The sequence below is a fragment of the Choristoneura fumiferana genome, chromosome 17 (genome assembly GCF_025370935.1).
Source record: "Choristoneura fumiferana chromosome 17, NRCan_CFum_1, whole genome shotgun sequence".
In the NCBI taxonomy this organism is placed as follows: domain Eukaryota; kingdom Metazoa; phylum Arthropoda; class Insecta; order Lepidoptera; family Tortricidae; genus Choristoneura; species Choristoneura fumiferana.
The window spans coordinates 6946316-6969473 of NC_133488.1; the positions used below are offsets into that span (position 1 = coordinate 6946316).

A 23158-nucleotide genomic window follows, 5' to 3' on the forward strand; every position below is an offset into this window, starting at 1 on the left:
TTTTTTTGTATCTGTCTGTTATCTCTCCACACTTAAACCATTGAACCATTTTAGATGAAATTTAGTATGGAGGTTGGAGATCCTGAAGAGGACAAATAGGATTGTTTTTTGCCGAAAATAGTTCCAGCTGAGATAATGATAAACATTATTCTTTGCAGAAGGAGTCGCGGCCAAAATACGTTTGTCGCTGTTCAAAGTATACATCGTCAAAGACGTGACTGCATTTTGAGTCCAAAATTTTAATGATAAGCCTTTACAGTGCCATCTGTACCATGTATAGTCGACCCAGAAAGTGATTTACCAATTCTAATGACAGTTCCTACTTTAGAAATAAAACAACAAGGCTGATTGTCATATTGACCTGCGAGTGGAAATAGACTTTCACGTTTTAAGCGCTACAAATGACATCAAACCGCAGGGTGGTAAACCAATGGTCGACTATACTGAAAAGTTCTGGATTCATGTTAATACACCTTGTACGTTTTGATTATTGAAACTAAAAAACTGGGCCAATAAATTAGACTATTTGCTAGACTATTTTGCTAATTTGGGACCATTATAAATTCACAAATTAATGTTTACTTTCTTTCTATTTTATAATATCATGTTAGTTACTATCTGCACCTACCTTAACATCAGGTGCGCTCAATAGCCGATGGTGCATGGTTACGTATTTGTCGCGTATGCTTGCGTTTTCCGCAACCTGTGAACACAGCGAGCAATCTTATGCCTCGAAAATGCGCTTCTAAAGTCTTTATATAACATGCCTATAGAGTCGAACATGGATTAAACGGAATATTTAAAAAGACTTTTAATAATTGCTACGTCGGTTTTTCAAATACTGAAGCAATGCCACTCGCGGTAATGGTTCTATTTAATGTACCGCAGTCGAACGAGTTAATTGAATCGTTGCATCGATTTAGGAATTTGTGGGTATTTGACAATCGATAGATATTATGTTGACTAAAAATATACAGCGTGTATTTTTGATAGTTCCTCAAACTTTAAGGGTAGTTAGTGAAGGCCCTAATAATCACGTTCTATTATGTTGTAGTTTAAAAAATAGACTTCTTATTTTCCTTACAAAATTAATTAGCACGCAATGTATCACTACGTGATACTACTTTGTTTTTATTTAAAACGTCGCACTTGTTGATGTGACAGCTGTCACAGAACGCTTTTCTCTCGTATCAAATTATTGTACGCATTACATTACTGCTCGAAAATATTGAAAAAATTAATTACGCTCTGTAGTTAATTCTAAATTAACAATTTGTTTTGATATCGGTTCACAACACTTAAATCTTCGTCTGGTTACAGTTTGAGGTAGTATCAAAAATACACAATGTATTATGTAACTTAAAAAAATGTTTGCTTAACGAAACCACAAAACTTGAATATCGTTGGGAATAAAAAAAACAAAAATCGTTCATCTAATTCCCTGTCCGTCTAGTCAGTTTCTGTGCGTCCATTTCCGCGCGCGGAGCTCCTATTCCACTTGTCTAAGGCACTTCACTCCTTGACGCTACTCTAACTAAACCTAATCCGTTTTTTTTTAAGTTTCTGGCACCAACAGGTTAGGTTAGGTTTACAAGCCTTTATTTAACTTGCCCTGTTTGTTGTTGTTTCCGTTGGGATCTTGCAAGTTCATTTTGATCGAATTTCAGTGGTCGGATTATGTTAATTGGATAACAATGCAATTATAGTCATAAAAGTCGTCAAAAAAAGCTTTTATTAAACACGTCATTTTTAAAAGAAACTTTACGTTACGTGTCTTTTCGCATTAGCACAAGGATCTCTCTTTCACTCTCCAACTACTTGACCTCAAGCTTAGTAGGCACTTCGGTCCACGATGCTAAAAACTTACCCACAGCGGTTTTTTAAGTGATCAATGATCGTTCTGCAAAAACAAATTACTCATGTCACGATTACGTTACTGACGTTTCGAAGTATTCATTCAATCTTTTTTTTACGAAAATGCGTCATTTAAGTACTACGAAATCATTTATCCTCGTGTCTCCACTAGTATTTCGTGGTTTTGTACTTTTTTTATCAAATAGCTGGCAAAGGAGCATGCCGGTTACCTGATGGTAAGCGATCACCGCCACCTATGGACACCTACAGCATTATTAGGATTGTGGGTGCGTTGTCGGCCTAAAGGGGAGGGGGATAGAGGAGTGGGGAAGGGGGAGGGGAGTAAAAGGGGGGAGGTGAGTTGGGCCTCCAGATCGGGTACGTGTAGGTTAATACAATCAAGAATACAATTGTGATAAATGTAGGTACAATAAGGGATATTATGTAATCGAAATTCTTAATTACAGTAGAAATATTAACGAGAGGCAACATTATTAAAAAGTATTTAGGGCACTAAGTGAAAATGTTTGTTCTAATGGACTTTATCAAGTAACGTAAGGGTAATTTATTTTTTACTAGCGTTTACCCACGGCTTCGCACGCGTAAGTTATTAGATACATCAGTTGAATTGAAATACCGGGATTTCATTAAATTCTCGTGGGAATTACCTAAAATTACATCGTGGTTTTCACGACGTTACATTAAAACACCCATGTCGAATTTCATGACTCTAAACCAGTGATTCGGTCCAGGTTTGCTCTACGTAGGCGTGAACAAAAATGAGGGTCCATAAGATGTTAATGAGGGTCCACGAAAATTTATCTGCTTTTGATAGTAAAGAGCGTAAGCATAGTTTTTATAAGGGCCTACCTACATTGTTTTAAGTACCTAACTAAGCAGATAATATTTAATAGGGCAAGCGACTGGACAGAACTCAGAAGCGGGCGACTTTACTTTAAGAATGTGGTAGAAATGTTCCACCGGAACCAGTAAAATTTGAAAGTGGTCCACGAGATAAATAAGTTCTACTGCGAGCGGTTGTTATTTCGAGATTTTATCCCTATCCCGTGGGAATATCTGGATGAAAAGTAGCCTATGTGTTATTCCAGATGTCCAGCTATCTACATACCAAATTTCATGACTAAGCCCAGTGGTTGTGATTTAGAGATTTTATCCCTATCCCGTTAGAATATCGGAAAAAAGTAGGTATCTTATGTTTTTAATCCAGGTTATAAACTATTTTTTTGCCAAATTTCATCCAAATTCCATTCAGCCGTTTCAGCGTGAAGAAGTAACAAACATACTCACTCACAAACTTTCACATTTATAATATTAAGTAGGAAGTAGGATAAATCAATCAAGACCAAAACCTTCTTCTTCTTAAGAGATGTCTCTTCGTTCCATTCTCCATACAAACGTAGTCCCGGTCTCATTTGTAAACTAGGCAACAGAAATAGATGAAATTTTGTAAGTATGGACTAGACGTTATTATCTATGCCTGTGGTTTTTCAGATTTTCATATAAATGTGTAATATCAGAATTACAGGAGCTCAAAAGTCGACAAAAAAAAAATTACAACTTTACACGAGAATTACAGACTAATAAAGCATTTTTACAAAAATCGAAAAAACCACAGGCATAGAAAATATAATGAGTATCTTGATTGTAAAATATCTTTGATTTTTGTGCTATATTTTTCATATAATATGAGGACAACGAAACCCAAAATTCAACCGCCCAAATGTTGAAAAGCCTACAGCTATCTCGATATAAATTACGGACGTCGTTGCGGAAGGCATTGGGGGGGAGGGCTGCGAGCGCTTATGTCACGAGCAATAAAGACAGCAATATTCCAAACGAATACCTAACGCGGCCGCGCGGCCGGCAGGAAACTCCTCTTAAAGTGCCACTCTATTACTGGAGGTTAAATTTATCTCTGTCTAGAGCCATCCGGAACAGTTGCTCGGCACTGTTGATCCCTGTCCACTCCCTTGTTTTCAGTCATGATTTCTTCGGACCAACACCGTTATGTAGGTTATCTGGTATTGCGGACCACTGGATTTTTTCCCCACTAGACCGCAAGTAAACAAAGTTATAAGGACAACTAGGTATAGTCCGTCTATTTGTTTTGCTACATCTACAAACTGTTGCATACCGGCTGCTCCTACAAAAGACACGTCATAATTGTCCAAATAAATGGAAACGCCACGCGCAGATCGCTCCGAGTTATTGTCCAAGATTTTAGTGGGTCAAGGGTCGGACGCCTTGTGCCAAGTCCATTAAATCCAATTCTTTATGCGGCCTTTCATCATGTGTGGTGTCCCCTTTTATTCATTCAATTTTAAACTGTTTAACTTTAGTGAGAAGATGAAATGATTACTTTTAAGAATATCTAAATTAAGGCACTATAACATTATTGTGATTCACTTTATGTATTATGATCACTGAAAAGTGATAAAAAAACGAAATATAAATAAATGCATAAATAATAATGCAATATGCAAAACAGCTGATTGGAAGCTAAAACTTCTCTAGTCTGTAAAAAAATTTGCAATAAAAATTTAAAATAAATATAAAATAAGGGCCACCTGATTTTTATTGATAAAACGAAAATTGTTATAATTCTTTATAACATGTCTTATCTAAAAATGATTTTATTAATACAAAACAACACAATAATTTTCCCTCAGTTATTAATGCATTCAAATAAAAAGCAAATATATTTTTGATTCCATTTTACCGATGAAACACAAGTGCCTCTTTTCTCTTTTGACTACCTACTACATTTATAGTTTCAAACCCAATTTCGATAAAATAAACAGTTTAGTACGTTTAGTTAAAGTAAAACTACTCAGTTTCGAGTAATCTATTACTTCAAGTAACCCCCAACTTAACTGACAGACTTGCTGGCTCCGAAGCAATATCAAGCAAAGACCAAGTTAAGCTTAATGCTAGCTCGACCTCAAACACCGAAGTTGTGACTTTTGGAACTCATAAGTGTCAGAAGTTAATTCGGTGCACTCAACCTTGTGCCCGCGACTCCAAAAAGCGTCAGTTTTGCACACAAATTAGACAGTTTGTGGCACTCTTGTAGGTAATAAGATGCTGATTTGTAGTACTGAGTTGGACAGTGTGGTATTAAAGTAGCTGTCTCACACCTTATTAAGTATACTAAGTGTGTGTATAATGGAAAAGTCTCGAAAGTTGCTCTTTGTAAAGAACTCCAATATGCTTAAATCAAAATGTATACAATAAGTGCGATACTTATTATGAAAATGGATTTTGATATGGTTTTAACCTCTGACGCAAAAAGAGGGAGGGAGGGGTGTTATAATTTTAACGCAAATGTCTATCTGTTTGTGGCATCTTATCTCTCAAACGGATGGACCGATTTCAATGCGGTATTTTAACGTGAAAGCGAGTTTTCTTGCGTTGTTCTTAGTTCATGAAAATTTGTTCAGCCGTTTTTGACGTATTAAACTTTAAAATGACAATGTCGGGGATTACCAACTTTTCTAAGTTGGTGATCAATTGGATAACGTTATAGAAATGATCCTCGTCAAATAATTTTAAGAATGACCTCTTTCTATAAAAGCATTAGCATAGTTTGTAGTTTACGTCATTGAAGGCTTGAAAATATCGATTTATGACAATTCAGCAAGCACTATTGTGCACTTGCTATAATCGGCATTGCTACAAGAATAAGATGGCTTAAAGTAAAGGTCAATAAAAGAAAGTTATACAAGTTATTATTCATCGTTCACTCACACGATACCGAAACGTAGCATCTGTGTCAAAAGCGATATATTTACAGCCTGTTCAATATTCATAACAATATTAATCCGCAGGAGACATCTGTGGCGTATTTCCGTGTGCCGATAGTCGTTTCATTAAATAATGACAATATTAACCCAAATAAAAGAGGAAAAAGCGCTATGTTTTGGAAATTCGTGGATAAAATAGACGATTGCGTTAGACCGTGCCATATGTGTGTGAAATGACATTGATGGAGGTATACGAGTTATTCCGCTTAGTTGCTGCGGAATTGTAAAAAAAACCCTTGTCGATCAAACTGTACGCGTATGCAAGTACAATCGGTATCAGCGAGTCGGACACGAGAGCATGCCCCCATTGTATCGCTGTATAGGGATGTGTGGCATTGGAGAGTTTGTTCGTTTTCATTTAAATTAGCCTTTTTGTACCTATTACGTTCTTGGCGTTAAAATTGTATTTTAAGAGTACTGCCTTTTCGCAACGTAACGTTTGGCAACCTGTTTCATTTCGCAAACTCTAAAACTGTAAATATTTCAGGTTTTATTTCAAGGCCATCGTGTAGAACCCTTTAGGTTAGGTTAGGTTAGTTTTATTAAAATCCTGAAATATTTACAGTTTCAGAAATATTAAACAGTTGGGAAATTAAAAGTTGCGAAATGAAATGGGTTGCCAAACGTTATTCGCTGAAACATTAGTAAACCTGTATTTTAAATATCTTTAACAATGAACATGGTCGGAAAGTTCATCCATAAGTGCGGGATTTTTCACCTCACTAAGTTGTAATGGCTGAGTTTTTCTTTCTGAAAAAAATCTGCGTGAAAAAGAGCATTTTTGTCTTGATTTCAAAAAGCGCCAAAAAGTAATTTATTTAATTTGTCTGTTTGCCCCCTATTTTATTATATGAAATGTAAGAAAAAACTGTCTAAATTAAATTGCTTTGAGAGATAAGACGAAAGAAGCCTGTGTCTTTTGTTAAGATTTTTTTTCTATTTAACTTTTTGCAATTTTTTTCTCGTAAGTAGTATGCATTATAAATCCTTATACCTTTGAGTGTTGGCTTAACGCATTCACTGCTACCTGACTTCCACAGGTGCTACCGACGCACATGTGCGTTAAAATGTATGATAATTATGACAGCGGCACTGGGTGAAGTTCCGAAAACGCATATGTGCGTCGGTGGCAGTGAATGCGCTTAAAAGAATCGTTTTTCAAGATCAACGACACTCGATGTACATATCTACTTTTCTTACTCGTATCTTAATAAATAATTTATTAACCGGCTACGCATTAAGCAGTTAAATATACATATAGACTCGTCTAAATCGAAAGTGGCTGTAGTGGCTCGCGCAGTGAGTTGTATGAGATGACCTCACTACAAAGTGGCCAATCGGTGCAGACTGCATACTATAAATAGTTATTCTATGATTCAGTCATGAACAAAAGCATTTATTTTTATTTAATATATTTGAAGTTCAAACAAGTTAGTGTTCAAAAATCACGTATACCTATCCTGTAAGCAGGTCGCAAAATCTTTACATATCGTTTTTTTCTAAATTAGATACCAGCGTTTTCAGGAAGATCATAATTGCCACAAAAATACGCTGTAAGAATCGTGGCAGAAAATAATGTTTTCGATACTATTTATAACCAACTTACGAAATTTTAAAAACTCTCGATACCTATTGTCATTTCGAAGTCCAAAATTTCTTAGGCGAAACTTAGCTAAGTGTACCTGGCCGCAGTACACGCAATGTATAAAGAAAACACTAACCGCGTTGCCGCCCGTCCCGCTGCCGGCTGGCGTTCAGTCCACGACCTTAACGTTAATAACGATATAATAACGATAATAATCACTCCATGCCACTGTTGGTTATAATATAAACTCTACGCGAGCCATACATTTGGGCACCTGCAATCCCACATAGTTTTGTATTTACGCAACCCCTTTAGCTGGTTATTAAATTTGTGTAACCTGAGGGTGAAATTAATTTCAACGCAAACTCGAATTGAATTAATGAACTGACATTAGTGTAAGCTAACTAACAGAGTTCGCATATAATTACTTTCACTAAGGTCGTTGCTTATTAAACATTTGAGTTTCATATTGAAGTTCAGAGTTCTGTTACAATATAAGTTCTTCGTTCGTTTTATTTAAATAATTAAATGTGATTTAAAGTACGCAGATTCGGAATTAATTGTAGCGCTGTACCTTTAATATTTTATTTTAATAGTTGATTCGTTTATTTAATTAGTTGGCTTTGATGCAGTGTAATTGATTGTAACTTATTCTAACTATGTTATTTATTAAGGCATATTTTAAGTAGGTATGTCTAATTCCTTGTCTTGTCTCTATTTTTATATTTATCTATTCTTCTGATTAATCGAAATTAATTTAAGCTAGGCATGTGTATAAAAATATTTTTAATCAATCGACGTTAAGTGCTAAGTTGGCCTCCATTTAAATGTTTTAAAATTAAAAGGGATAAACTTGCAAAAATTTACTAATTTGCAGTAGCGGAACTGACTTTAAATTTAGTAGTACCTATGTTTTAGAAGATTTAATCACAATTCATAATAATAACGTTAAAAAAAAGTACCTACAATCAGGGAAAAATGTTTCAATATATAACACATAATGTTTTAAGTCATTTCGTCTAGAATAGAGGTTAAACTAGTCCTTAAAAATCATAATAAAAGAAATATACTTCAGCGGTACAAAATTTGGCCCTCTCTCCATACAAAACTACCTATTTCTGCACAAATTTGAGGGCCAAATTTTTTTTCCGCTCAGTATTTTTTTTTTCAAAATAGTTACGTCATCCTCATCTTTAAGGCGTAGCAAAATGTATAAACATTTGTCTTAACATATACTGGAATATTCAGTCGGACTTACTTAACCACTCACTAAAATATTCCAAGTTAATTTGGTGATCCCTTAGAAATATTTAAACGGAAAGCTAGAAACACCATAGGTAGAAATTGAGAATCACATGCGTAGGTTAACGAACTGAAATAGTGTTTTAATTATTCTCGATGTAACCCAAGCGATGATTCTCTAATTAAATCGATGGTAAAGCCTTCAAACTATTCCGGCACGCTCATGGCGAACTAATAACGTCTGAAACTGCAAAGCCTCTTTCTCCTTAATTGGTGCGAGGGAGCCACCTGCGATTTTCATGAAAATCACAGTGGCAGAGTAAAAGGCAGCAGTTTAACCTCCTGATTCCTAACTTTTTTAACAGATGTTTACCAGCTTTGATATTTTGGATTTATTTCAACATTCTAAATTTGTACTTTATAAAAGTACTTTCAGCCGTTGTTCTTAGTGTTAGTTTGTTCTACCAACCAACCAACCAACCAACTTTTTTAATCGAATTACTGCTTCAGATTATGATTTACTGTGGCACCATTAAATCACTTTGAAATTAAATGCCGACACAGGCTTTGTACTAAACCTTTAAACAACCAAAGGTTGTATTGCTTCCTGGGATTCATTTACTTTAATGGCATAGAAATTCGGCTCTTAATTGATTAAGGTATTAATAACACGCTTATAGTTTTTATTTTTACTTGGTTGTATTTTGCTTTTAAATTAGAGTTCCTTGTCTTAAAAGGAAAAAAACCATATTGGACAAAAAGAGTTTTTTGTAGAAATATTCGAAGAAATAGGTAATGTCAAATTTTAATACACATTTATTTTTGCCACTTTTTAAATTGTGTGAAACGCTTAGATTGCGAATCCAGCTCTAACTTGGCTTATTTTTTACTATCTTAAAATATTTATATATCCAATCGGGTGTATTTAGTGTTGATATGTCATTAATTTTCATTTTTTTAATACTGTTACCAATGTACAATTATTCCGCAAAACAATTAGTTGCCTATTTTACTCTTGCCAAAATCATTTTAATGTTATAAATCCAGCATGTTAAGCTCGAAAAGTTTGTTCAAAATGTGAAAACACGAAAGTACATCTTGTTTGTAACAACGCCAGCGAGTTTTAAAAGTTGCCGCCCGAATATAACTGAAGTTGCTCTTTCCGCCGCGGATTAATAAGATAACTTTACTTAACACCTTTTTGACGAAGCCCAAGTATTGTCGGTTCACTTTAACTTGCCCGGCGAAACGTGATGTCGGAATTATATCGCCAGAACGGACCTAATTGTACATTAAACCGGGGGTGTGGGTATTAAAAGGGGATTACCGAATAGTTACGTCTTTATTATCTTGCACACGTTGGATCGACGTTGGTAAAATTTAGTGCCGATGTAAGCTAGAAGGAACTAAACTTTTTAAATTACCACCAAATAACTTTTATAAAAAACTGTAAATTACACATTTTACAATTTTACGTCCGACATCAGAATTGACGATACTAATATATTTTTTAGCTCTTTGATGCTACTCTAATTTAACCTGAAGCATCAAAATAGAACACCAACACAACTCATGTTTATTAAGATAACCGTCTTTTATAAATGTTGCTACGAGTATAAAATTATTTTATCATCATCATCATGTCAGCCGAAAGACGTCCACTGCTGGACATAGGCCTCCCCCAAGGCTCTCCACTCAGACCGGTCTAGTGCTTTCCGCATCCACCGCGCTCCCGCGATCTTAACCAAGTCGTCGCTCCATCTTGTTGGAGGCCTACCGACAGCTCGTCTCCCGGTCCGCGGACGCATTCGAGAACCTTCTGACCCCATCGGCCATCAGTCCTGCGAGCAATGTGCCCCGCCCACTGCCACTTTAGTTTCGCAATTCTTCGGGCTATGTCGGTAACCTAAATTCTACTGCGGATATCATCATTTCTAATTCTATCCCGTAGAGACACCCCGAGCATATAGCCCTCTCCATAGCCCTCTGAGTGACTTTGAGTTTTCTCATAAGGCCCATCGTTAGCGCCCACATCTCAGACCCGTACGTCATCACTGGCAACACACACTGGTCAAAGACTTTTGACTTCAAATAAAATTATTTAGCTGTCGACGTTCATAGTGTACCGCTTCAAAAATGAATGTGAAAAATCTTTAAGGAGGTGGTCAGTCGTAGTAATTAAAGCACCTCCTTAATATTTCATCAGCATTTTCAAACATCCTTTAGATATAGTACAAATGGATATGATAGTAATAAACCATGTGAACAATAGATTCATCGCAAGATATTAACGGCCTCTAAAACCACAAAAGCTTCATTCAGTTATCTTAAATTTGCAATGTTACCATCATCCAATCAGACACGTCACAGTTTACATGGTACAGAGTTACCAAAAATGTGATTAGCACATCTCCACTATATCTCCCGGATGAGAGGCGCAGTTCCGTAACTAGATTGCGCCGTTCGCCGGCCACTGGAAATTCGGAATTGCAGGAATTCTCGAGACTATTCGTTTGGTAACTGTTTATGCACGATCTGGTCTTTAGTAAGCTGCTGGTGCTGCTGCAAAGATTTGTATTACTATTAGCTATACGAGCAGAAGTACATGAATTAAAGGTACAGTCGAGGAAATTGAATCCTGTACTACGGTGGAACCTTTTAATAATCAATTTCGCTATGATTTGTTCGGCAAACATATGGGATGTCAACATGCATTATAAGCACAAAGGTTCCACCATGGTGCGTGATTCAGTTTTCTCGATACCTTAGTATGTAAGTAATAACTGTATTCCAAAATTTGTCTTATTACTGATGGCGGCATTGAACATATTTTACTTCATATTTGTTTTATGTATTGCCGTTATAATGTTTTGTACTAGCCCAGCTATCTAGAACACCACTTAAATGATACCAAATAATTACTGCCACTTTTTGACCTAAATCATGCAATACATCGTTAAAATTACCTGGACGTTTTGGACACATTACAGCGGTAGTGGTCACGAGTAGGCTAAAACGTAGGATATCATAATATCACTTTTATTCGACCATACCAGTCTTTAGAACTATCCACATTTGATAAAGATTTTGACGCACTTTCACACTGACAGCCAAATTTGAAAATGGAAGTGTTATATTCAAGTGAAAAAATAATGTGTATCTGACTATTCAAACCACTCAAAAATGTATTATTTTTGAATATTACATCTAAATAAGAGTATGTGGCACAGTCAGCAGCACTTATATCTGACACAACAAAGCGTGCATAAATAAGACTGTATTTTTAGGGCCGGTAGGACGTTTCAGATATTTTGCACCCTCTGCTCTGGCAGATATTAATGCATACATGCCGAAGCGAAGCCGTGGTGGCCGAGTGGTTTGACCTATGGCCTCTCAAGCAGAGGATCGTGGGTTCAAACCCTGGCCCGCACCTCTGAGTTTTTCGAAATTCATGTGCGGAATTACGTTTGAAATTTACCACGAGCTTTATCGTGAGGAAACCTGCACAAACCTGCGAAGCAATTCAACGGTGTGTGTGAAGTTCCCAATCCGCACTGGGCCCGCGTGGGAATTACTGCCCAAGCCCTCTTATTCTGAGAGGAGGCCTGTGCCCTGCAGTGGGACATATGTAGGCTGGGATGATGATGATGATTGCATAAGTTTATATTTTACGCTCAAATGCAGTTAGGTGTGAAAATCCTGAAAGTTTAATACCAAATACTTATTTCCATCCTTTCACTGCTATGGTAACTATTTATTTGTGTCACGCAATGTATCAAATTAGTGTCAAAAAGTTTCACGATTCCATGTCCGCCATAGCTCTTACATGGCTATCTGATATCTATCTGGCACGTGGGAATGCTTCCAACAAGATTAAATGCACCTTCGACACTTTGCAATCTTGAATTGCAACCGTCCGCTCATAAACTTAGCGTCATCTATAAAACAAGTATGAGACTTGTAACGGTTTCAAATGACATTTGCAAGCCGTCACTGCGCGAATACATTTTGAGTCACAATTATATCAGATTGATAAAAAAATATTGTTTGAAAAGCGCCATCTAGCAAAAATCACAGACAACTGTAACGTTACTGGGGCTCTAATTTAATCTAAGATAATTAAGAATACTGTTTAAGTATCTAATTACAATTTTAAATATCAGGGGGCGCTGTTATGTATAGGAAACTAATTAACATAAATTTATTAAGTTATTTCCTGAAAATTGAGAGGGAACAAACATTCAAATTGAATGCAATGAGTTTTGTATGAGTTTCAGCGAAATATTAGTTATAAAAACATTCTACATTAGGTAGAAAATGTATGAAACAGAAATTAGTATGTTTGTCATGATTACATGAAATATATCCAAAATGCAAGGAAAATTCATATTAAATCAGATTGTATAGGAGATAAGCTTTCTTTTATCCAAGTTTCGCATCTTTCTGTTCAGTAGTTAAGTCACAATTAAACTTCAAAGTTATGGTGTTATTTAGTATTGAGTGGGTAGCGGACATGTATTGAGAGTGAAGGAATATATTCAATACTCATTAATTAATTAGAAAAATGGGATTTACGGTGTTGGTTTTGGAAATATATTTAGATTTCATTCACAAATATTGGAAAACCTATTCATCCATTTAAACTATATTAAAAAGTAGTAGTTTTGTTAATAATTGGTTAGGGCTGTGACGTCATACGCCGAAGCTGGTGAGGCCGTTGAGGCGGGAGAGGCTCGAGACGCCCGTGAGGTCAAAGAAGACAGTGAGGCCGTTGACGACGTTGAGGCTGAAAGGGCTGAAAGACTATAAATAGGAGTGGAATCGTAGGCCCCGGGCATTCAATTTTTGGTCTTGACGGCGAGCACATTAACCTTTTAAATTGAGGGCAGAGGGTTGTTTCTAGTATTAGGGTTCAGTTCGAAGCGATTTTAAATTTACGCGGGTTCTTGCTGTATAAATTTATTTGGGGTTTTAATCATTTCATATTTTATTATTGGGAATTTTACATAGTCTATTTGGGTATTCGTATAAATTGCAGAGTGAGTATTGTCTTATAAAATGGATATATTTCTTAATCAGATGGATTATAGTTTGCTACTGTTTATAGTGGTAAATTATTATCTTCATTACAATTATGTTTGAAATATTTAGTGCTGATTTTCATTCGGAAAGTCGTTGCGAGGGAGTCTTTGCGGTCCTGTGACGGTGAAGTCCCTTAATTGTTTCTGTAGTGTGGAGTGATCGTTTTATAGCGTTTCATTTCAGCCTACGTTTGTATTGTACTAATCCATAACTTTTCTGTGTTTTTCCCAACTTAATGGAAATGACTTTGGTTCCTCCATAACGTACCTTGGTTGAGCTTTAAGTCCGTTTATATCGTCTGACACCTAACGGTGATAACCGTGGATGATATAGACTTCCACTTCCTGAAGCTGTGGTGCCTTCAGCGGCAAATTACTGTCGTACCAGCCACCAGTGGATTCTGTTTGTCTTTTGTAACGACTAAGTAGCGCTCGTCGAAGTGAATGCGTGTCTTGTTGACGCTTAGTTTGTACTTAAGAAACTCAGAATTCCTGTCCCCTATTTATTTACGTATTTATGCACAACGTTAGGTATTCTGCTGTTCCGCGGGGCTCTCCGTCATAGGGACTTTCCTTCGGGAAAGTTGAGAGCTCAGCACCTTGTAGGGACCGATAGGGCTTTAGGTATACACACCATCTTTGTTGATAGGAGAGTAGAAGGAATTCCTTACACCGGGAATTTCTACATTACACTAAATGTACATGTGGGATTATTTCCCTAGTTTTGCTAATCACAGACAGAGTGTAGGGGCCTCGGGCAAGCTTAAAGTACAATTGTAGGATTTATTAGGGCTATATAGGTAGGGAAGTTCATAGGGCTTAGCTAGAGTAGCGTTTCCTTACACCGGGAAAAGTTACTATTTTTAACTCACCACACAATTAGTTCACCTATGAGGGTTTTCCTCCAAATTGCTAAACTTCAACACAGAGCTAGGGAAAGTTTAAATTCTTACACACCATTTTATTTCTAGATTTCTAAATTCTATTGACAAACTCAATTTTAATATTTAAGAAACTCCTAAGAGTGCTCTATCTAAGACAGCCATGGGCTCCGATTAAATTATAATTTTATCACATTATAAAGCTAGCTTGAAAATATAGATTGAGGATTTGGTACAGCCAGGGAGGCTCCCCGTTGGTTGTCTTACTGCCTGTAGGAGAAGACACTGACACGGCTTGTTACTACATGAATCATCTATAGTCAATTACCTAAAGGGATTGATATGATAGCTATCTTTATAGCATAAAGGGGTTACTGTGGGAGAGTGGCCTCTGGGATCGACTGCTTTATGTTTGAGTTATTAAACTAACTAGAAGTATTTATAATTACTTGATTGAATGAGTCAAAAGATTAGACAATTAATGGTAACTATAGGGACTTAGGTATATTATTATATATGTACCTATTATCAATCTACAGTAGAGTTTACTGGTGAATGAGTCGGAAGATTGGGCAATTTCACTGGTAAGCTTATATACAATGAATGAGTCATAAGGTTAGGCCTTTCATTGTTACTATGGTAGGGACTCGATGGAAAAGTCATAAGGTTAGGCTTTCCATTGATATTCTGCAGTAGGGTATACATGTGAATGAGTCATAAGGTTAGGCGAGTTCACTGGTATCCTATTGTAAATTAAGCATAACATTTGCCATAGAATTGTATCTGTACTAAAGACTTTGTCATGCACCATAGTTAGTGCGTAGTTTTCCTGATCTGCAATATACCTCTTCTGAAAGGGGAATATTGTTGTTTTTGGAGGCGCTGGTGGGTTCATAGGGGATGGTATATGGCTTTAAACCATATTTGGCGGAACCCCCGGGGCATTGTGCCCCGGTATCAGTCCGAAATACACTTACAATTCATATCCCAAAGTTTGAGAAAGTTCCTGAGAAAAAATACTTTTCTACATAGTTTGCTTAATCATATAATAATTATTCCATTCTTACTTTTCACTTAAATTACTTTGGGTTACTCGGTGCACACAACGTAGGTTCTACATATATCACTAGACGATTCACATGGCCACTTTAACTAATATTCATAAGTAGGAGTATTTACCTGAACAAAGTTTTATTAGTTAGATAAACATTAAGTTGTTAAGTTTTACTGATAAGTATGTTAAATAATTAATTTAGTTGTAAGTACAAGATAGATATAAGTATCAGTAGCAAGATTCATCATCATCATCATCAGTTCAGTTGTTAGTATCAGTTGTTTAGTATGGGAAGTTACAATATGGGTTAGCCGTGACAGGATGAACTAAGGTTTTATTCTAATTAGTGTTTGGTGTTTGTTTGATAAAAAGTAGATTCACTGACAGTTTGTTGATACTTAGTATTCATGAGATAGGATAGCAAACTATGATTCACTTACTAGATCAGTAAATTTCATGCTAAGTTAGGTTAGATATTAAGTTTCATTAGTTAAGTTTCAGTGGCTGTTTTCTCATAAACAGTCACAATTTGCTGTTCGTGGAATGGAGGTGAAAGTAAGAATGGGAATTTATAGTTCACACTAGAAATAGGAGTAAGGAAAATTAAGTTTGAACACAACAAAATGTTATACAATTGAAGGTTTAATGAAAATAGCACAATTTGTCTTGTCACTAGGTAGGATGAGGATTTAGGTAGGCTGCACTTAAATTAATTTCATTCACTGTTTGTAACACTGATAGTTATTCAAATCTCCATCTGAAAACAAAATATACTTATTGTAAATTTGGTAGATTTCATCGGTTGACTTTTGACGTTGGAACGATCAACTTTAAACCATCGTTCGATTGCCAGCTGACGGTGTTGTGTTACTTGGAAACTTCGATAGTCAGATTTCAGTTTCCTGAAGTTCAATTATTACTAGATCACAATTAATTATAGCACATTAACTAAATCAAAGTAAATCGCTCGGCTCGCCCGCCATTTAGAGAAAAGTCAAAAGTGACATTGACATGACGTGCGGTGCGCATGCGTGATTGATGTTCTGAAACGTAGAAAGAGTAACCTAAACGTAAACTTAGTGTATTATAAGTCTATGTTCTGAAACCAGTAGTGAGAGGGAGACAGAATCATATACATACATACGATTCCATTTTACTAGAAAATATGAGTAAATATACATTTAATAGGATTATTGTTATCATATTTATTAGGAAAGTCATTTATAATTACAATACAATACAATGACTTCTTGTAGAGGGCAGTCTTGTAGCTTCGGAGCAATCTCTCCCAGAGATCCAAGTTAAAACATGGAGAATATCTTATTTATGAGTATAGCTACTCACTAGAAATCGTTGAATATTAGGTAGATAAATACTAAAGGTATGTCAAATGTTGTGTTGGTTTGACAGTCGGGGGGTCGGTAGGAAAATTACCTACTTACTAGAAAAGTTGCATAGAATAAGCTTGGGTCTTACATACGGGGGGTCGTAACTTAAAGAAATTCAGTTTAGGCTACCTATTTTACAAATCATGTGAGCTAAGTGAGCATTTGGAACAATTTAATTAGGCCAAATGAAAAGTTATGTTGATAATAATTAGGGATTAGCAGGCTATAATATCGTCACTCGTGACAGGTGTGTTTTCCCATACTTAAGTTACAAGAAAATTAGGTAGGAAAATTTAGCTAGGAATAGGGACAAGCTCAAGATAAAAGGAAGGTATATATTGGTACTAGGTATGTGTGCGCAAAAATGTCAATGCTTATGCATATACAGTTTCACACCGATTTAGGCAATAGTATAAGCAAAATTATTTAGTCCAAGCACTCTCATTCTTAGAGGACGCCTGTGCCTGGCGGTAGGGAATTCGTAGGCTGGGAATGGGCTCACACATAGATGAGATGAATAATGCAAATATAAAAGGTTCACAAACCCGAGGTAGTTGTCTAGATCTAAGAACAAGTTTTATTATCAAAATCGGTTTAGCATTTTGTTGAGGTATTTTACATAAGGCTTTAACAAGCATAGCTAGAAAGATTAATTCAATAAAAAATAAATAGGCTGCACAGTTAAATTATGAAAGTTTGTATAGTTTAGAAAGATAGCGCTTAAGTTATAGAGTAAAGCCAGGAACTTAACTTACTTATAGAGTTTATATACTCAAGTCACTAATATGTTTAATTATAAAGATTTATTAGGGAATACAACTATTGTTTATAAAGATCATAGAGAATTTAAGTGGACATATAAAACCACTGGCTAAAATTTTAAAAGAAGGGGGGTCGCTTGATTAAAAATAATTAAATTAGTAATGAAATGTGTTAACTTGTATAGTTAGAGAACAAATTACAAGTTGCATTGGTTTCAATACAGTATAGGGAAAGTCAATAGACCTTTTAGGGAATCAATAAAAGAAAGTAAGCTTTTATTAGTATGCAATAAGATGGGAAAATCATTTTAGTTGCATACTCACTGTAGAGTATGATAGTATGCTGAGTTTATTTCATCAAAATAAAATGGTTGCTGGCGGTTAATCCATTATAAAGCATAGAGAAGGAGTACATTAATAGGCAAGAAGTAGGGCATCTTGAGTTGGCACTTCACTCTTGACAGATTTCATGCTGGCATAGTTAAAATTTATTAACAGCTGTCAGTTTAGCTCAACTGTAGTATGGACTTTGTTACTCCCAGAGGAGAATTTGAATTTTAAGATTGGATTTCACTTTACCTGTAAACAAAACAAATCAAATTATATAGGTATAATCAACTATGATGATAGGGTTGGTAATACGGTGCTATCAATGAGACAGCCAGAAAAATTAGCTTAGTTATGTTAGGCTATTTTGTTAGTACAGATTTAGTTCAAAATCTTAGCGCGGAGATTTAGTATGGCGGTCTTATTATTGAGAAAACTAACAGATTGGAAAATTAGTTCATGAGATGGTAGTTACAAGAATATTATTTTAAGTATGTATGTATGAATTCTAAAAGGATTCAATGAGAAACTGATAACATAGGAAAACTTACCAAAACCAAAAAATAAAAAAAAAAAACATTTGAAGGCAGTTGTAGTCAAGTCAAGATTTCATTTAGGTTGTCTTCAAGACAAATTAGTGGTGTTTCACTTTACTGGATATCAACTTGGTTAGTTATAAATGGTGATAGGTAAACTATCATTTCCATCATTGGTCAACAGTTCATAATCCATGACAACTCCTCCAGTGACTGAAAGCAAAATATCATAATTACTTCTGCTTTACAAGTAGTGTAAACAGTTTCAATGTGAAATAAGAGACAATAAGTAGCTGTTGTCTATTAACAGGAAGAGAGTTTGTTTGAATATTATTAGCAAAAACAATGGAATGTATGTACGGAAACATTAATTACCTGTGTACTTTGAAGTACTAAATTGGACTTGCAGTTATATTAGCACTGTGATGTAGGTTGTTTGGATAAGTTTTACTCAACCTCGAAAGGTTAAAATTAGCAGAAGTTATTTTGAACATTGCGTTGATTTGGTTTTATTGAATATTTTCGATATTTATCGACTAACACTAGAATTATCATCGTTAATCAATGCTACAAAGCATAAACAAGAAACGCATCGCTTACAACATTTTTAATGTTTGACGTGCTGTCATGTTAAGGAAAAGTAAAGGCATCGTGGCCACGCAGCCTATTGTGCATAGACTATAGAAGAAATATTTATTTTCGTGTGGAAAATTCTATTATAAATTTTATAAGATATTAATTTAGGTAAAAACAAGTACAACATATATAGGTAATAATAATATTATAGGTGCGATAGTTTGTCGGTCTGTCTGGTTTTGCTTCATCGCGGAACCGCTGGGCCGATTTAAGTGAGATTTGGTATGTGGTTGGTTTGGTTTTCGGAGAGGGGCATGGATAGTCTGAAAATGCTCTAACGACTACTTAGTAAGTAGGTACTTAATATAAAATCGGGAGATGGATACTAGGAGAAAGTAACTTTAAAGTAGGTTAGTAAATATTGGCGGTTGTTAATTAATTGTGGTAGCCCTTTTATAAAGACACGGTGGTGACAGACAATTATTTTATTAGTAATCAAAATAGGTTTGATAGATACTAGTTATTTGGTAAGATATTGTAGAATAAAATAGAAGTTAAGTTAGGTTGTAAGTGGTAATACCGTGGTAATAAATTTATTAACCGACTTCAAAAAAAAAAAAAGAGAAGTTCTCAGTTAGACCTGTATGTATATATGTTTGTCCGCGAATGTCTCGCGTTTGGCTGAACCGATTATGATGCGGTTTTCAGAAAGACTAATAGTGCAGTTAGAGTCGAACTTGAGTTAGAGGAAAATGAGGTTTGAAATTGTTACAATCGGCATATTTTTTGATTAAAGTTTGGAAAAAATAATAAAATAAACAGGGAATACAATTATAGTTAAGAGTGATATGTGTTTGTAAATTGACAATCAGTGTTCGGATTCATATCCTTGATTGATTAAAACTTTATTCATAACAAAGTTGTCGGATTTGTTAAAAGAAATTTGTCTAACTAAGGTGATTGATGTTTTGTAAAACAGAGTGTATAACGATGAGTGGTTCAATGCGGTTTAGTGATATGTGGAGGTTGCTCATGAAAGAGTTTGGCTGGGGCTTTTGAATGTGCAAGCCAATGCAAGAAAAGAGTGAATAATATTATTTAAAGGTGTAAGGGTTTTAATATCTCATCAGTTTTATAGTTAAGACAGATCATTTACTGATAGTTTGCCCAAGAATCAATATACCTACAAATGAACTATTTGTTCGAAAGGTGTTAGGCTAGGCCAGATGGCATAATCAATGTTAATATTGCTTACAAGTAGTTCATTACTCTACTGGTAGGAAAACGTTATGGCCCACACTACACATTCTCCAGGGTTTACTTGTTATTGTGTTGGGGTGGTGGTTTTGAGATTGGTGATGAATTAATGGAGATTTAACACTATAGCAATGATAATACATAACGGATTCTTTGGGTTTGGAAGGGGATATGTTGTTGTTATTTTCTGAGCCAAAGGAAGGGGGATGACGACAACATGTTGCTCATCTAGCTCGTTGGCCTCACAACCCGGCGCCTCTGGAAAAATTCAAAGATCTGGCTTTGGTGATATTTATTTCATTACATGATTCACTTTAGTTTCGAAGGTTCCATCCTGGGCAATGATGGATAAATCGTGGTTTAAAAACATACAACATAATACATTTCGACGGCAAACATTGGTAAAATTATAAAAAAAATATATATATATTCGCGGTTTTTATTTAATTGTTGGATCCATTTACATCGGTTGTCAATTTTTATAAAATTCACCACCTAAGTAATTGGAGGGGGTCGGATGTAACGGTTTCAAATGACATTTGCAAGCCGTCACTGCGCGAATACATTTTGAGTCACAATTATATCAGATTGATAAAAAAATATTGTTTGAAAAGCGCCATCTAGCAAAAATCACAGACAACTGTAACGTTACTGGGGCTCTAATTTAATCTAAGATAATATAAGAATACTGTTTAAGTATCTAATTACAATTTTAAATATCAGAGGGCGCTGTTATGTATAGGAAACTAATTAACATTAATTTATAAGTTATTTCCTGAAAATTGAGAGGGAACAAACATTCAAATTGAATGCAATGAGTTTTGTATGAGTTTCAGCGAAATATTAGTTATAAAAACATTCTACATTAGGTAGAAAATGTATGAAACAGAAATTAGTATGTTTGTCATGATTACATGAAATATATCCAAAATGCAAGGAAAATTCATATTAAATAAGATTGTATAGGAGATAAGCTTTCTTTTATCCAAGTTTCGCATCTTTCTGTTCAGTAGTTAAGTCACAATTAAACTTCAAAGTTATGGTGTTATTTAGTATTGAGCGGGTAGCGGACATGTATTGAGAGTGAAGGAATATATTAAATACTCATTAATTAATTAGAAAAATGGGATTTACGTTGTTGGTTTTGGAAATATATTTAGATTTCATTTCACAAATATTGGAAAACCTATTCATCCATTTAAACTATATAAAAAGTAGTAGTTTTGTTAATAATTGGTTAGGGCTGTGACGTCATACGCCGAGGCTGGTGAGGCCGTTGAGGCGGGAGAGGCTCGAGACGCCCGTGAGGTCAAAGAAGACAGTGAGGCCGTTGACGACGTTGAGGCTGAAAGGGCTGAAAGACTATAAATAGGAGTGGAATCGTAGGCCCCGGGCATTCATTTTTTGGTCTTGACGGCGAGCACATTAACTTTTTAAATTGAGGGCAGAGGGTTGTTTCTAGTATTAGGGTTCAGTTCGAAGCGATTTTAAATTTACGCGGGTTCTTGCTGTATAAATTTATTTGGGGTTTTAATCATTTCATATTTTATTATTGGGAATTTTACATAGTCTATTTGGGTATTAATATAAATTGCAGAGTGAGTATTGTCTTATAAAATGGATATATTTCTTAATCAGATGGATTATAGTTTGCTACTGTTTATAGTGGTAAATTATTATCTTCATTACAATTATGTTTGAAATATTTAGTGCTGATTTTCATTCGGAAAGTCGTTGCGAGGGAGTCTTTGCGGTCCTGTGACGGTGAAGTCCCTTAATTGTTTCTGTAGTGTGGAGTGATCGTTTTATAGCGTTTCATTTCAGCCTATGTTTGTATTGTACTAATCCATAACTTTTCTGTGTTTTTCCCAACTTAATGGAAATGACTTTGGTTCCTCCATAACGTACCTTGGTTGAGCTTTAAGTCCGTTTATATCGTCTGACACCTAACGGTGATAACCGTGGATGATATAGACTTCCACTTCCTGAAGCTGTGGTGCCTTCAGCGGCAAATTACTGTCGTACCAGCCACCAGTGGATTCTGTTTGTCTTTTGTAACGACTAAGTAGCGCTCGTCGAAGTGAATGCGTGTCTTGTTGACGCTTAGTTTGTACTTAAGAAACTCAGAATTCCTGTCCCCTATTTATTTACGTATTTATGCACAACGTTAGGTATTCTGCTGTTCCGCGGGGCTCTCCGTCATAGGGACTTTCCTTCGGGAAAGTTGAGAGCTCAGCACCTTGTAGGGACCGATAGGGCTTTAGGTATACACACCATCTTTGTTGATAGGAGAGTAGAAGGAATTCCTTACACCGGGAATTTCTACATTACACTAAATGTACATGTGGGATTATTTCCCTAGTTTTGCTAATCACAGACAGAGTGTAGGGGCCTCGGGCAAGCTTAAAGTACAATTGTAGGATTTATTAGGGCTATATAGGTAGGGAAGTTCATAGGGCTTAGCTAGAGTAGCGTTTCCTTACACCGGGAAAAGTTACTATTTTTAACTCACCACACAATTAGTTCACCTATGAGGGTTTTCCTCCAAATTGCTAAACTTCAACACAGAGCTAGGGAAAGTTTAAATTCTTACACACCATTTTATTTCTAGATTTCTAAATTCTATTGACAAACTCAATTTTAATATTTAAGAAACTCCTAAGAGTGCTCTATCTAAGACAGCCATGGGCTCCGATTAAATTATAATTTTATCACATTATAAAGCTAGCTTGAAAATATAGATTGAGGATTTGGTACAGCCAGGGAGGCTCCCCGTTGGTTGTCTTACTGCC

General features: G+C 35.6%; 1 protein-coding gene and 1 long non-coding RNA gene across 4 annotated transcripts in view; one reads left to right on the forward strand and one right to left on the reverse strand.

Moving 5' to 3' along the window:
* Pgant9 (polypeptide N-acetylgalactosaminyltransferase 9) overlaps positions 1-23158 on the forward strand; it is a 206375-nt gene that overhangs the window by 73656 nt on the left and 109561 nt on the right. The window lies entirely within an intron of this gene.
* LOC141436882 (uncharacterized) lies at positions 16146-19175 on the reverse strand. 2 transcript variants are annotated; one of them, XR_012452346.1, is made up of 4 exons: positions 18909-19175; positions 18549-18746; positions 17995-18249; positions 16146-16278 (listed from the first exon to the last, which is right to left on the reverse strand). It is a non-coding gene; the product is annotated as an uncharacterized lncRNA (long non-coding RNA). The 2 variants fall into 2 exon arrangements; XR_012452345.1 differs by lacking the exon at positions 16146-16278 and having other exon boundaries at positions 17973-18249; positions 18909-19172.